Source organism: Triticum urartu, chromosome 6 (assembly GCF_003073215.2).
Source record: "Triticum urartu cultivar G1812 chromosome 6, Tu2.1, whole genome shotgun sequence".
Taxonomy (NCBI): domain Eukaryota; kingdom Viridiplantae; phylum Streptophyta; class Magnoliopsida; order Poales; family Poaceae; genus Triticum; species Triticum urartu.
In genome coordinates, this window is record NC_053027.1 from 22,062,258 (window position 1) to 22,077,515 (window position 15,258).

The following is a 15,258-nucleotide window of genomic DNA, read 5'->3' on the forward strand; positions in this document are numbered from 1 at the left end:
CAGAACCTATGGAGAGAATCTCCGGACACTCGAGGAACAACCACTTTCATTGCTGAATCTTGATCAGTCAAGATTATCCCTGGTTTCTGCCCTTGCATGACTTCTACAAAAGTCTCAAACAACCATGTGAAAGTATTTGCTTTCTCATTTTGCAATAGTGCCCAACCAAACACTATTGTTCGCCCATGTCCATTGATTCCAACAATCGGTGCAAACGGCATGTTGTACTTGTTAGTGCTATAGGTTGTGTCAAAGGATATGATCTCTCCATACAACTTGTAGTCCAATCTTGACCGAGCACCCATCCAGAAAATGCTTCGCACAGTGTCATCAGCATCTATTTGCATCTTATAGATGAAACCAGGGTTCGGAAGCTGCAACTTCTCAATATACTACCTAGTCCACTCAATATATGTGTTCTTCATCTTCTTTATCCGCTTATCCTATTTCAGGTTATCAAGATTGTTGACGTCAAATGTCAAATTACCAAAGTCCCCACCATGCAGCCTCCTAAATATGCTCATAATTCTTCGTGGTTTCACCCTATTTTCTTGCAGCAACTTAGACAAGAGTATTTCTGCTTCATTCATGTGTTTATGGCTAAGGAAGAATTTGGTGAGTGAAGGCAAGCTCACAAAGCTATGGTTATGTTCCAGACAAACAGACAGAATAAACCATTTCCTTCCCTTAGCTTCACTGTCACATTCATAGCGCAGTTTGTTCTCTCAATTACACTCCTCTTCCTTTTCCTAATACCCGAGTTGGTTTCACGTGTCTTCCTACTCTTGAAGCACTGTATAGTGATCTTCCTTTGCTTGTAGTTTCTTCCTTTTTTTTCATTGCAAAACCATTCATCTGCGTATATACATTCACAAATCTGTCTGCCTCGTCTAGCATAGAGAAAACCATGCCAACAGCGGGTGTACTTGATTTCTCCAATTCATCTAGTGTAGGGAATGCATATTCTTCCTTGCCATTGCATGCTCCAGTTTCATCATCAGAATCTTCATTTTCAGATAGATGCTCAGCATTTGAATTCCCAACAAGATCAACTAACTGCAAGAAAAAAATCAACACAATCAGAGAATTCTATGTCAGATTTTCTATCATGCTAACTTTCTTACTTTTTCTGTGCACCAACCAGATCAAGAAAAAATATACAATTTCTTTCACTACTGCAGGATGGTCGACGAAATTGTGTGCGATGCCATAATCGCAAACGGTGGTGTAAAAAAACCATCAAAAAGGTGCAAAACGTTTGCGATGACAGATGCATCAAACATGATTCAGAATTTAGTTGCATGTGCGATGCAAGGCATACGGTTCAGCTCAATGAACTGTTTGTGATGAGGACACACAAAAGAAACGGGCAGCCAAATGAAGGCGTGTGCGATATACATCATACAGTTCACTGGGATGAACTGTATGTGATTAGGCAACACAATGGAAACGGTTCAACTGAACAAGATGTGTGTGATACGCGGCAAACAGGTCCGTAATCTGAAATGTGTGCGAAGACCAATAATAACATAGACAGTTGCTGCTAATAAGCCGTGTGAATTGCTCTGTCTACAGTAGAATAACATATGTATATATATATATATATAACTGAAATAAACATCCAATTACATAAGTGACTATATAGATCATTCGCACACACCTCGATAAACAATTGCATGCATTCTAAAGTAGGAGAAACGATCGTCTAGTCATCAACTTCTTGTGACGCTCCCGCCACTGCTATGTGGCTCGATCCCTCGTCTGGTTCAGGAAGAAGACAATTCCTCATGTCAACGATCCGCCTGTACATCTCGTAGCTTGTGTACGCATCCATGGCCGCGTACTTGACATGTTGTTCATCCAGTCTCTTATGCCACACACTGTGCCAGGCGTTCTTGTCCTTATTGCTCTCTTGCTTCATCTTCGCGTAGTAGGGGTCGATGATGGCCGAGGCGAGGTCAACCAGGGAGTTCAGTTTGCTTTTGTCGGTGCCCCAGACCTTGTAGTGGTGCTGGATGTTGACAAGATTCGGGAATCTCAAGTCCGAAACCTTGAGCGCTTTTAGATCGTTGGTGGTGTCCACCGTAGCGAAACTGTAGTTGGAGCTCTTGATAAACCTGGAGAAACGCTCGCAAGGCCTTGTGGCAAGGTGGAAGTGGTAGACGAGGACGTCATTTCGCACGCACAACTGAGCGACTACTTCTACCTCTTGAGCTTGCGTTGGATTTCCCCGAAGAGGAAAGGATGATGCAGCAGTGTAGTGTAAGTATTTCCCTTAGTTTTTGAAAACCAAGGTATCAATCCAGTAGGAGGCCACGCTCAAGTCCCTCGTACCTACACAAAAACAATAGCTCCTCGCAACCAACGCGATTAGGGGTTGTCAATCCCTTCACGGTCACTTACGAGAGTGAGATCTGGTAGAGATGATAGATAATATTTTTGGTATTTTTGATATAGAGATGCAAAGTGAAAAGTAAAAGCCAAAGTAAAAAGCAAAGCAAGATTAAAGTGATGGAGATTGACATGATGAGAATAGACCCGGGGGCCATAGGTTTCACTAGTGGCTTCTCTCAAGAGCATAAGTATTCTACGGTGGGTGAACAAATTACTGTTGAGCAATTGACAGAATTGAGCATAGTTATGAGAATATCTAGGTATGATCATGTATATAGGCATCACGTCCGTGACAAGTAGACCGACTCCTGCTTGCATCTACTACTATTACTCCACTCATCGACCGCTATCCAGCATGCATCTAGAGTATTAAGTTAAAAACAGAGTAATGCCTTAAGCAAGATGACATGATGTAGAGAGATAAATTCATGCAATATGAAATAAACCCCATCTTGTTATCCTCGATGGCAACGATACAATACGTGCCTTGCTGCCCCTTCTGTCACTGGGAAAGGACACCGCAAGATCGAACCCAAAGCTAAGCACTTCTCCCATGGCAAGAACTACCAATCTAGTTGGCCAAACCAAACGGATAATTCGAAGAGACTTGCAAAGATAACCAATCATATATAAAAGAATTCAGAGAAGATTCAAATATTATTCATAGAAAACTTGATCATAAACCCACAATTCATCGGTCTTAACAAACACACCGCAAAAAGAAGATTACATCAAATAGATTTCCACGAGAAAGGGGGAGAACTTTGTATTGAGATCCAAAAAGAGAGAAGAAGCCATCTTGCTAATAACTATGGACCCGAAGGTCTGAGGTAAACTACTCACACTTCATCGGAGAGGCTATGATGATGTAGAAGCCGTCCGTGATGACGGCCCTCTCCGGCGGAGCTCCGGAACAGGCCCCAAGATGGGATCTCGTGGATACAGAAAGTTGCGGCGGTGAATTAGGTTTTTGGCTCCGTATCTATTCATTTGGGGATACGTAGGTATATATAGGAGGAATAAGTACGTCGGTGGAGCTCCGAGGGGCCCATGAGGCAGGGGGCGCGCCCTAAGGGGGGCGCCCCCACCCTCCTGACCGCCTCTCTGGTGCCTTGGCGTAGGGTCCAAGTCTCCTGGATCACCTTCGGTGAGAAAATCACGTTCTCGAAGGTTTCATTCCGTTTGGACTCCGTTTGATATTCCGTTTCTTCAAAACACTAAAATAGGCAAAAAACAGCAATTCTGGGCTGGGCCTCCGGTTAATAGGTTAGTCCCAAAAATAGTATAAAAGTGGAAAATAAAGCCCAATATAGTCCAAAACAGTAGATAATATAGCATGGAGCAATCAAAAATTATAGATACATTGGAGACGTATCAGGCATCCCCAAGCTTAATTCCTCCTCGTCCTCGAGTAGGTAAATGATAAAAAGAGAATTTTTGATGCGGAGTGCTACTTGGCATAATTTCAATGCAAATCTTCTTAATTGTGGTATGAATATTCAGATTCGAAAGATTCAAGACAAAAGTTTATATTGACATAAAAATAATAATACTTCAAGCATAGTAACAAAGCAATTATGTCTTCTCAAAATAACATGGCCAAAGAAAGTTATCCCTACAAAATCATATATTCTAGCTATGCTCTATCTTCACCATACAAAGTATTTAAATCATGCACAACCCCGATGACAAGCCAAGCAATTGTTTCATACTCTAACTTTTTCAAAACTTTTTCGATCTTCACACAATACATGAGCATGAGCCATGGATATAGCACTTATATGTGGAATAGAATGGTGGTTGTGGAGAAGACAAAAGGAGGGGAAGATAGTCGCACATCAACTAGGCGTATCAACGGGCTATGGAGATGCCCATCAATAGATATCAATGTGAGTGAGTAGGGATTTCCATGCAACGGATGCACTAGAGCTATAAGTATATGAAAGCTCATCAAAAGAAACTAAGTGGGTGTGCATCAAACTCGCTTGCTCACGAAGACCTAGGGCAATTTTGAGGAAGCCCATCATTGGAATATACAAGCCAAGTTCTATGAAAAATTCCCACTAGTATATGAAAGTGACATAACGAGAGACTCTCTATCATGAAGATCATGGTGCTAATTTGAAGCACAAGTGTGGTAAAAGGATAGTAACATTGTCCCTTCTCTCTTTTTCTCTCATTTTTTAATTTTTTTTATCTGTATGGGCCTTTTCTCTTTTTTTATGGCCTCTTTTTTTCTTTTCTTTTTTTTTTTTTCGTCTGGAGTCTCATCCCGACTTATGGGGGAATCATAGTCTCCATCATCCTTTCCTCACTTAGGACAATGCTCTAAAAATTGATGATCATCACACTTTTATTTTTCTTACAACTCAACAATTACAACTCGATACTTAGAACAAAATATGACTCTATATGAATGCCTCCGGCGGTGTACCGGGATATGCAATGAATCAAGACTGACATGTATGAAAGGATTATGAACGGTGGCTTTGCCACAAATACGACGTCAACTACATGATCATGCTAGCAATATGACAATGATGGAGCGTGTCATAATAAACGGAACGGTCGAAAGTTGCATGGCAATATATCTCGGAATGGCCATGGAAATGCCATGATAGGTAGGTATGGTGGATGTTTTGAGGAAGGTATATGGTGGGTGTATGATACCGGCGAAAAGTGCGCGGTATTAGAGAGGCTAGCAATGGTGGAAGGATGGGAAAAAGTGCGTATGATCCATGAACTCAACATTAGTCATAAAGAACTCATATACTTATTGCAAAAATCTAGAATTTATCAAAGCAAAGTATTACGCGCATGCTCCTAGGGGGATAGATTGGTAGGAAAAGACCATCGCTCGTCCCCGACCGCCACTCATAAGGAAGACAATCAATAAATAAATCATGCTCCGACTTCATCACATAATGGTTCACCATACGTGCATGCTACGGGAATCACAAACTTTAACACAAGTATTTCTCAAATTCACAACTACTCAACTAGCATGACTCTAATATCACCATCTTCATATCTCAAAACAATTATCAAGCCTTAATCTTTTCTTAGTATTCAACGCACTCAAAAGAAAGTGTCACAAATCTTGAATACCAAGCAAATTATTATTAAGCAAATTACCATGCTATTAAGACTCTCAAAATAATCTAAGTGAAGCATGAGAGATCAATAGTTTATTTAAAACAAATCCACCACCGTGCTCTAAAAGATCTAAGTGAAGCACATAGAGCAAAATTATAACGCTCAAAAGATATAAGTGAAGCACATAGAGCAAAACTACATAGCTCAAAAGATATAAGTGAAGCACATAGAGTATTCTATCAAATTCTAATTCATGTATGGCTCTCTCAAACGGTGTGTACAGCAAGGATGATTGTGGCACACTAACAAACAAAGACTCAAATAATACAAGACGCTCCAAGCAAAACACATATCATGTGGTGAATAAAAATATAGCTCCAAGAAAAATTACCGATGGAAGTAGACGAAAGAGGGGATGCCTTCTGGGGCATCCCCAAGCTTTGACTTTTTTGTGTCCTTGGATTATCTTTGGGGTGCCATGGGCATCCCCAAGCTTAGGCTCTTGCCACTCCTTGTTCCATAATCCATCAAAAGATTTCACCCAAAACTTGAAAACTTCACAACACAAAACTCAATAGAAATCTCGTGAGCTCCGTTAGAGAAAGAAAACAAAAGACCACTTCAAGGTACTGTAATGAACTAATTATTTATTTATATTGGTGTTAAACCTACTGTATTCCAACTTATTTATGGATTATAAACTATTTTAGTAGCCACAGATTCATCAAAATAAGCAAACAACACACGAAAAACAGAATCTGTCAAAAACAGAACAGTATGTAGTAATCTGTAACTAACGCAAACTTCTGTAACTCAAAAAAATCTACAAAACTTGGAAGACCTAGAAAATTTGTTTATTGATCAGAAGCAATTGGAATCAGTATTTTATCACGTTATGGTGATTTCTAATAATTCGGGCACTGAGCGCAAAGTTTCTGGAAATTACAGCAAGATCAAATAACTATCATCCAAGAAGATCCAATAGGTCTAACTTGGCACAAACACTAACTAAAACACAAAACCACATCCAAACAGAAGGTAGATGGGTTATTTATTCCTAAACAGAAGAAAAACACAAAAAACTAAAAATAAAATTGGGTTGCCTCCCAACAAGCGCTATCGTTTAACGCCCCTAGTCAGGCATAAAAGCGAGGATAGATCTAGGTATTGCCATCTTTGGTAGGCAATCCATAAGTGGCTCTCATGATAGTTTCATATGGCAATTTTATTTTCTTTCTAGGAAAGTGTTTCATGCCCTTTTTTAATGGAAATTGGAATCTAATATTCCCTCCCTTCATATCAATAATCGCACCAACCGTTCTAAGGAAAGGTCTACCAAGAATAATAGGGCAAGAAGGATTGCAATCTATATCAAGAACGATGAAATCTACGGGCACATAATTCCTATTTGCAACAATAAGAACATCATCAATCCTTCCCATAGGTTTCTTAATAGTGGAATCCGCAAGATGCAACTTTAGAGAGAAATCATCAAAGTCACGGAAATCTAGCAAATCACACAAAGTTTTGGGGATAGTGGAGACACTAGCACCCAAATCACACAAAGCATAAAACTCATGATCCTTAATTTTAATTTTAATAGTTGGTTCCCACTCATCATAGAGTTTTCTAGGGATAGAAACTTTCAACTCAAGTTTTTCTTCATAATATTGCATCAAGGCATCAACGATATGTTCGGTAAAGGCTTTCTTTTGGCTATAAGCATGGGGAGAATTTAGCACGGATTGCAACAAGGAAATACAATCAATTAAAGAGCAAATTTCATAATTAAATTCCTTGAAATCCAATATAGTGGGTTTAGCAACATCTAGGGTTTTATTTCTTTCCATCCCACTTTCATCAATTTCATCATAGAGATCTAAATACTCCGAATTTTTAGAACGCCTTCTAGGTAAAGGAAGATCATATTCAGTTTCATAAAGATTCATATTGCAAAACAAAGATTTGATAGGGGACACATCAATAACTTTTAGATCTTCATCTTGATTTTCATAAGAATTGGAAGAACATGCTTTAATAAAGGCATCTTTGGAAGCACGCATCCTAGCGGTTCTTTCCTTGCACTCATCAATGGAAATTCTCATGGATTTGAGAGACTCATTGATATCATGCTTAGGAGGAACAGATCTAAGCTTTAAAGAATCAACCTCAAGAGAAATTCTATCAACGTTCCTAGCCAAATCATCAACTTTAAGCAATTTCTCTTCAAGCAAAGCATTAAAATTCTTTTGTGAATTCATAAACTCTTTAACACTATTCTCAAATTCAGAGGGCATCTTATTAAAGTTTCCATAAGAGTTGTTGTAGGAATTTCCATAATTATTAGAAGGATTACTAGGATAAGGCCTAGGATTAAAATTCCCTCTATATGCATTGTTACCAAAATTATTCCTACCAACAAAATTCACATCCATATTCATTGTTATTCTCAATCAAAGTAGACAAAGGCATATCATTAGGATCAGAAGAAACACTCTTAGTAGCAAATAATTTCATAAGTTCATCCATCTTTCCACTCAAAACATTAATTTCTTCTATCGCATGCACTTTTTTATTAGAAGATCTTTCAGTATGCCATTGAGAATAATTAACCATAATATTATCTAGGAGTTTAGTAGCGTCTCCTAAAGTGATTTCCATAAAAGTGCCTCCCGCGGCCGAATCTAAAAGATTTCTAGAAGCAAAATTCAATCCGGCATAAAATTTTTGTATAATCATCCACAAGTTCAAACCATGAGTAGGGCAATTACGTATCATTAATTTCATTCTCTCCCAAGCTTGTGCAACATGTTCATGATCTAGTTGCTTAAAATTCATAATATCGTTTCTAAGAGAGATGATCTTAGCGGGAGGAAAATACTTAGAGATAAAAGCATCTTTGCACTTGTTCCAAGAATCAATACCATTTCTAGGCAAAGATGCAAACCAAGCTTTAGCACGATCTCTAAGCGAAAAAGGAAATAGCTTCAATTTAACAACAACATTATCGACATCTTTTTTCTTTTGCATATCACATAAATCAACGAAGCTATTTAGATGAGTAGCGGCATCTTCACTAGGAAAGCCGGCGAATTGATCTTTCATAACAAGATTCAACAAAGCAGTATTGATTTCACAAGATTCAGTATTGGCAAGATGAGCAATCGGAGTGCTAAGGAAATCATTATTATTGGTATTGGTGAAGTCACACAATTTGGTAGTATCTTGAGCCATCGCGACAGACAATAAATCCAACACACGAGCAAACAAAAGGCAAGCGAGAAAAAGGCAAACAGAAAAGAGAGGCGGAGAAGGAGCAGGAGATTGGGAAATAGAGGGCGAATAAAATGGCAAGGGTGAAGTGGGGGAGAGGAAAACGAGAGGCAAATGGCAACTAATGTAATGCGGGAGATAGGGATTGTGATGGGTACTTGGTATGTTGACTTTTTGCGTAGACTCCCCGGCAACAGCGCTAGAAATTCTTCTTGCTACCTCTTGAGCTTGCGCTGGATTTCCCCGAAGAGGAAAGGATGATGCAGCAGAGTAGCGTAAGTATTTCCCTCAGTTTTTGAGAACCAAGGTATCAATCCAGTAGGAGGCCACGCTCAAGTCCCTCGTACCTACACAAAAACAATAGCTCCTCGCAACCAACGCGATTAGGGGTTGTCAATCCCTTCACGATCACTTACGAGAGTGAGATCTGATAGAGATGATGGATAATATTTTTGGTATTTTTGATATAGAGATGCAAAGTGAAAAGTAAAAGGCAAAGTAAAAAAGCAAAGCAAGATTAAAGTGATGGAGATTGATATGATGAGAATAGACCCGGGGGCCATAGGTTTCACTAGTGGCTTCTCTCAAGAGCATAAGTATTCTACGGTGGGTGAACAAATTACTGTTGAGTAATTGACAGAATTGAGCATAGTTATGAGAATATCTAGGTATGATCTTGTATATAGGCATCACGTCCATGACAAGTAGACCGACTCCTGCCTGCATCTACTACTATTACTCCACTCATCGACCGCTATCTAGCATGCATCTAGAGTATTAAGTTAAAAACAGAGTAACGCCTTAAGCAAGATGACATGATGTAGAGAGATAAATTCATGCAATATGAAATAAACCTCATCTTTTTATCCTCGATGGCAACGATACAATACGTGCCTTGCTGCCCCTTCTGTCACTGGGAAAGGACACCGCAAGATCGAACCCAAAGCTAAGCATTTCTCCCATGGCAAGAACTACCAATCTAGTTGGCCAAACCAAACGGATAATTCGAAGAGACTTGCAAAGATAACCAATCATACATAAAAGAATTCAGAGAAGATTCAAATACTATTCATAGATAAACTTGATCATAAACCCACAATTCATCGGTCTCAACAAACACACCGCAAAAAGAAGATTACATCGAATAGATCTCCACGAGAGAGGGGGAGAACTTTGTATTGAGATCCAAAAAGAGAGAAGAAGCCATCTAGCTAATAACTATGGACCCGAAGGTCTGAGGTAAACTACTCACACTTCATCGGAGAGGCTATGATGATGTAGAAGCCCTCCGTGATGACGACCCTCTCCGGCGGAGCTCCGGAATAGGCCCCAAGATGGGATCTCGTGGATACAGAAAGTTGCGGCGGTGGAATTAGGTTTTTGGCTCCATATCTGTTCGTTTGGGGGTACTTAGGTATATATAGGAGGAAGAAGTACGTCGGTGGAGCTCCGAGGGGCCCACGAGGCAGGGGGGCGCGCCCTAAGGGGGGGCGCCCCCCACCCTCGTGACCGCCTCTCTGGTGCCTTGGCGTAGGGTCCAAGTCTCCTGGATCATGTTCGGTGAGAAAATCACGTTCCCGAAGGTTTCATTCCGTTTGGACTCCGTTTGATATTCTGTTTCTTCAAAACACTGAAATAGGCAAAAAAACAGCAATTCTTGGCTGGGCCTCCGGTTAATAGGTTAGTCCCCAAAATAATATAAATGTGGAAAATAAAGCCCAATATAGTCCAAAACAGTAGATAATATAGCATGGAGCAATCAAAAATTATAGATACGTTGGAGACGTATCAACGGCAACCTTCTGATCGTGCCCGGCACGACCGATGGTGTACTCGAGGTCGAAGCCGACCACTCGGTACTTTTCCTCGGCAAGGAACTGCTCCATATTTTAGATGGAGCTCTCCACCGAGACCGGATCATTCGTCTACACCACCGAGAGGGCCTTCCTCCTCATGTGGGTGTCCACTACATGATTCATGGTGAACTGCCCGCCGTTGTCGTCGTCGGCCACTGGGAGCGCCATTGGAGCCACGAGGAGCGCCATTGGAGTCGCTGGATGTCCTCTCTGTATGTGTCCTCGTGGGTGTGCTTATTGTGACATGTGAGACGAGAGATGAAGGTAAATGGCCGCAGGAATAAAAGGGGGCCGGGCGGCGTGGATTCTCGGCGCGTCCGCATGTCAGCATTTGTAGCGGGTAACTGCATCGTCGCACCGCGCCCGGTGCAACCGCTTGCACACGAACGTGCGTGATCATGCGCTGCCCCAAAACACTGGCAGCGCGCGTGGAGGGATGAGGGCAGAGCACCCGGAGGGACGTGAGAGCAGAGCGCGCGCAGCGGGACGCGAGCAGAGCGCGCCGCGGCCGCCTGAACCGCAAGCGACCACACGCATCATGCGCTCTAACTTTGCATACGGGTGTTCTATCTAAAATGTTTGCGATCAATAGCTGTAGAAATCCTGCTCGGCATATTTTCTCTTGGCTTCCTGGGGAAGCTGTCGGTTTGCATACGGGTGTTCTAACTAAAATGTTTGCGATGAGTGTTTTATATTTAAAAAGCGAATTAAACTTTGGCTTGGGTGCCATTAATGGAGAGGATGCGAACAGGGAAGGTGGCCATGCAAGTCAAAGGGCTCGCTTCCCAGTGAGCCTGCACAGTGTATAGCTCGCACACTTCCCAGTGAGCCTGTGCACTCAAGGACAGCTTGCAACCCTCTCGGTCAGTCTGCATACCAGACGACGCTCGCACGCATCCCGTTCAGTCAAGGTCAAGCAGCTGCCCGCACGACACCTCCTACAGTCATTAAAACCAAGACACGTGGCGTCATGTGAATGGTTAACAGAATTTCGGACTTACTAGAATTTAAAAACAAAGGATCTCAATGTTTTGCCAGCAATCAGCGGTGCCCTGGTGTTTGAAATTCATTCCCATTTCTTGCATGGGACCTAAGCATGCACCCAAGGACACATATTTGATTTTTCAACCAATTTATATGCACTGGAGCATGTGCATGTAGTTCAAATTTGAATTATGCACATAAATGCATTGAAAACTCAGTTAATGCATAAAAATGTCCAAACGAACCCCGAAAAATCACTAAAACTCACACAACACTCCTGTTGTTCTATGTTGGAACGAGAAAAAAATTTGAAAGCAATAAGAGGCAATGGATATCGTTTCGTCCCCAAAGGTGGGACATTCCCTACCGAAAACCATCATGCTTGTTGTGAGAAGCTCCGGTTTGTGAGAAACATATACCCAAACCTGCCCCAAATGGGACAAAATTTGTACCACGGCATGTCGATGCCGCTCCATGATAGCATGCCAAGTTTCATGAATTTCAGACGAGTTTTGGATTTACTAGAATTTAAAAACCAGGCATCTCAATGTTTTGCCGGCAACCAACGGTGCCCCGGTGTTTGAAATTCATTCTCATTTCTTGCATGGGACCTAAGCATGCACCCAAAGACACAGATTTGATTTTTCAACCAATTTATATGCACTGGAGCATGTGCATGTAGTTCAAATTTGAATTATGCACATAAAATGCATTGAAAACTCAGTTAATGCATGAAAATGTCCAAACAAACCCTAATCACAAAAAGTCACACAACACTCATGTTGTTATATTTTGACACAAGAAAAAAATTTGAAAGCAATAAGAGGGCAATGGATATCGTTTCGTCCCCAAAGGTGGGACGTTCCCTATCGAAAACCATCATGCTTGTTGTGAGAAGCTCCGGTTTGTGAGAAGCATATACCCAAACCTGCCCCAAATGGGACAAAATTTGTACCACGGCATGTTGATGCCACTCCATGATAGCATGCCAAGTTTCATGAATTTTAGACAAGTTTAGGATTTACTAGAATTTAAAAACCAGGCATCTCAATGTTTTGCCGGCAATCAACGGTGCCCCGGTGTTTGATATTCATTCCCATTTCTTGCATGGGACCTAAGCATGCACCCAAGGACACATATTTGTTTTTTCAACCAATTTATATGCACTGGAGCATGTGCATGTAGTTCTTGAATTATGCACATAAAATGCATTGAAAACTTAGTTAATGCATAAAAATGTCCAAACGAACCCCGAAAATTCACAAAAAATCACACAACACTTCTGTTGTTCTATGTTGACAAGAGAAAAAAATTGAAATCAATAAGAGGCAATGGATATCATTTCGTCCCCAAAGGTGGGATGTTGCCTACCGAAAACCATCATGCTTGTTGTGAGAAGTTCCGGTTTGTGAGAAGCATATACCCAAACCTGCCCCAAATGGAACAAAATTTGTACCACGGCATGTTGATGCCGCTCCATGATAGCATGCCAAGTTTCATGAGTTTCAGACGAGTTTTGGATTTACTAGAATTTAAAAACCAGGCATCTCAATGTTTTGCCGGCAATTGACGGTGCCCCAGTGTTTGAAATTCATTCCCATTTCTTGCATGGGACCTAAGCATGCACCCAAGGACACAGATTTTTCAACTAATTTATATGCACTGGAGCATGTGCATGTAGTTCAAATTTGAATTATGCACATAAAATGCATTGAAAACTCAGTTAATGCATAAAAATGTCCAAACGAACCCCGAAAAATCACTAAAACTCACACAACACTCCTGTTGTTCCATGTTGGAACGAGAAAAAAATTTGAAAGCAATAAGAGGCAATGGATATTGTTTCGTCCCCAAAGGTGGGACATTCCCTACCGAAAACCATCATGCTTGTTGTGAGAAGCTCCGGTTTGTGAGAAGCATATACCCAAACCCGCCCCAAATGGGACAAAATTTGTACCACGGCATGTCGATGCCGCTCTATGATAGCATGTGCGTTTCTCTCGTACACGTACGCGCGTGTGTGCGAGGCGTTGGCTCTAACTGAACCCGAGCGAGGCGTTGGGCTCTAACTGAACCCGAGCGAGTGCACTGCAGGCTACGCGTTACTGAACCCGAGCGATCGATCGATGGCTGTTAACTAAGCCCGATTGAGCGATTCCTTCGCTACTACTGCTAACTGAAGCCGATCGATTGGATGAACAATGAGCGTTGCGGGGGGGGGGGGGGTGGGGGGTTGGATGAACAGTGAGCAGTGGCTTTGCCTCTGGATGAACAGGACCCCGTGGTGTGGTGGAGGGCTGGATGAACAGTAGACGGTGGAGGGGTGCCCGTGGAGGGGTGGATGAACAAGACCCCGTGGTGTGGAGGGCTGGATGAACAGTAGACGGTGGAGGGGTGCCCGTGGAGGGGTGGTTGAACAGGACCCCATGGTGTGGACGGCTGGATGAACAGGAGCCCGTGGAGGCTGGAGGAGGTCGACGGTAGCCCGTGGAGGCTGGAGGAGGTCGACGGTAGAGATGAACAGTATCCCATGGAGTCCCGTTTTGCGGTACGCCACACCCCTCCCGATGAACAGGACCCCCGTTTCGACCATAGCGCTCCAAAACAAGTCCGTTTCATCCGTTTTGCGGTATGCCACACCCCTCCCGATCAACAGGACCCCCGTTTCGACCGTAGGAGGTCCGTTTCCTTCGTTTTGCGGTACGCCACACCCCTCCCGATCAACAGGACCCCCGTTTCGACCGTAGGAGGTCCGTTTCCTCCGTTTTGCGGTATGCCACACCCCTCCCGATGAACAGGATCCCGTTTCGAATGTGGCCGGTCGAACACAAGGCCGTTTCCTCCGTTTGCGGTACGCCAGGCCTCGTTTCCATCGCCTGTTTCATCCAAGCCCTCTCGATGAACACGACGCATTCCATTGCCTCCCCATGAACACGACGCATTCCGTTGCCTCCCCATGAACACGACGAGGACGCTATTTCTCCGTTCCGACCCAACCATGTACACGAGCCCTGGCCGTACGTATGCCCGAGTAGGCGTTCGAGACCCCGCCCATATGTACACATACGTGACCGTATTTTCTTTCTTGCACCCTGGCCGCTGTACGTACGTGTACATGCTACATGCGCGCCTCTACTATGACATGTACGCGCCTCTACTACGACACGTGCGCGCCTCTACATCCACCAGTATATATGTACATACACATTCGCGACCAGAATGACAACGCTACGTACGCTTCAACCAGGTGGTTCCCGACTGTCAGGCACTTCCTTGCCTGCGAAGATGTAGCTGGTGGGTCCCAGCAGTCAGGGGGCAAATCGTTTTTTTTGCTCGGACGCACTTCCTTGCGTGCGAAGATGTAGCTGGTGGGTCCCAGCAGTCAGGGGCAAACGTTTTTTTCGCGAAATACGGTGACCCGTCCGGTGGGTCCCCGCTGTCAGGTGGAGGAATAATTATTTTGCACGTAATAAGGAGGCACTTCCTTGCTACGGCTGTGGACCCAGCTATCAGACTCTCCACGTACAGTCCATGTCCGATGGAAGCCGTTCCTTGACCACGTTGACCACGCCGCGCCGAGAGCACCGGGGCGGTGGACGACGGTGAGGCCTAGGAAGGGGACGACGTGGAGCCGGGGAAGACGCAACAGTGGATG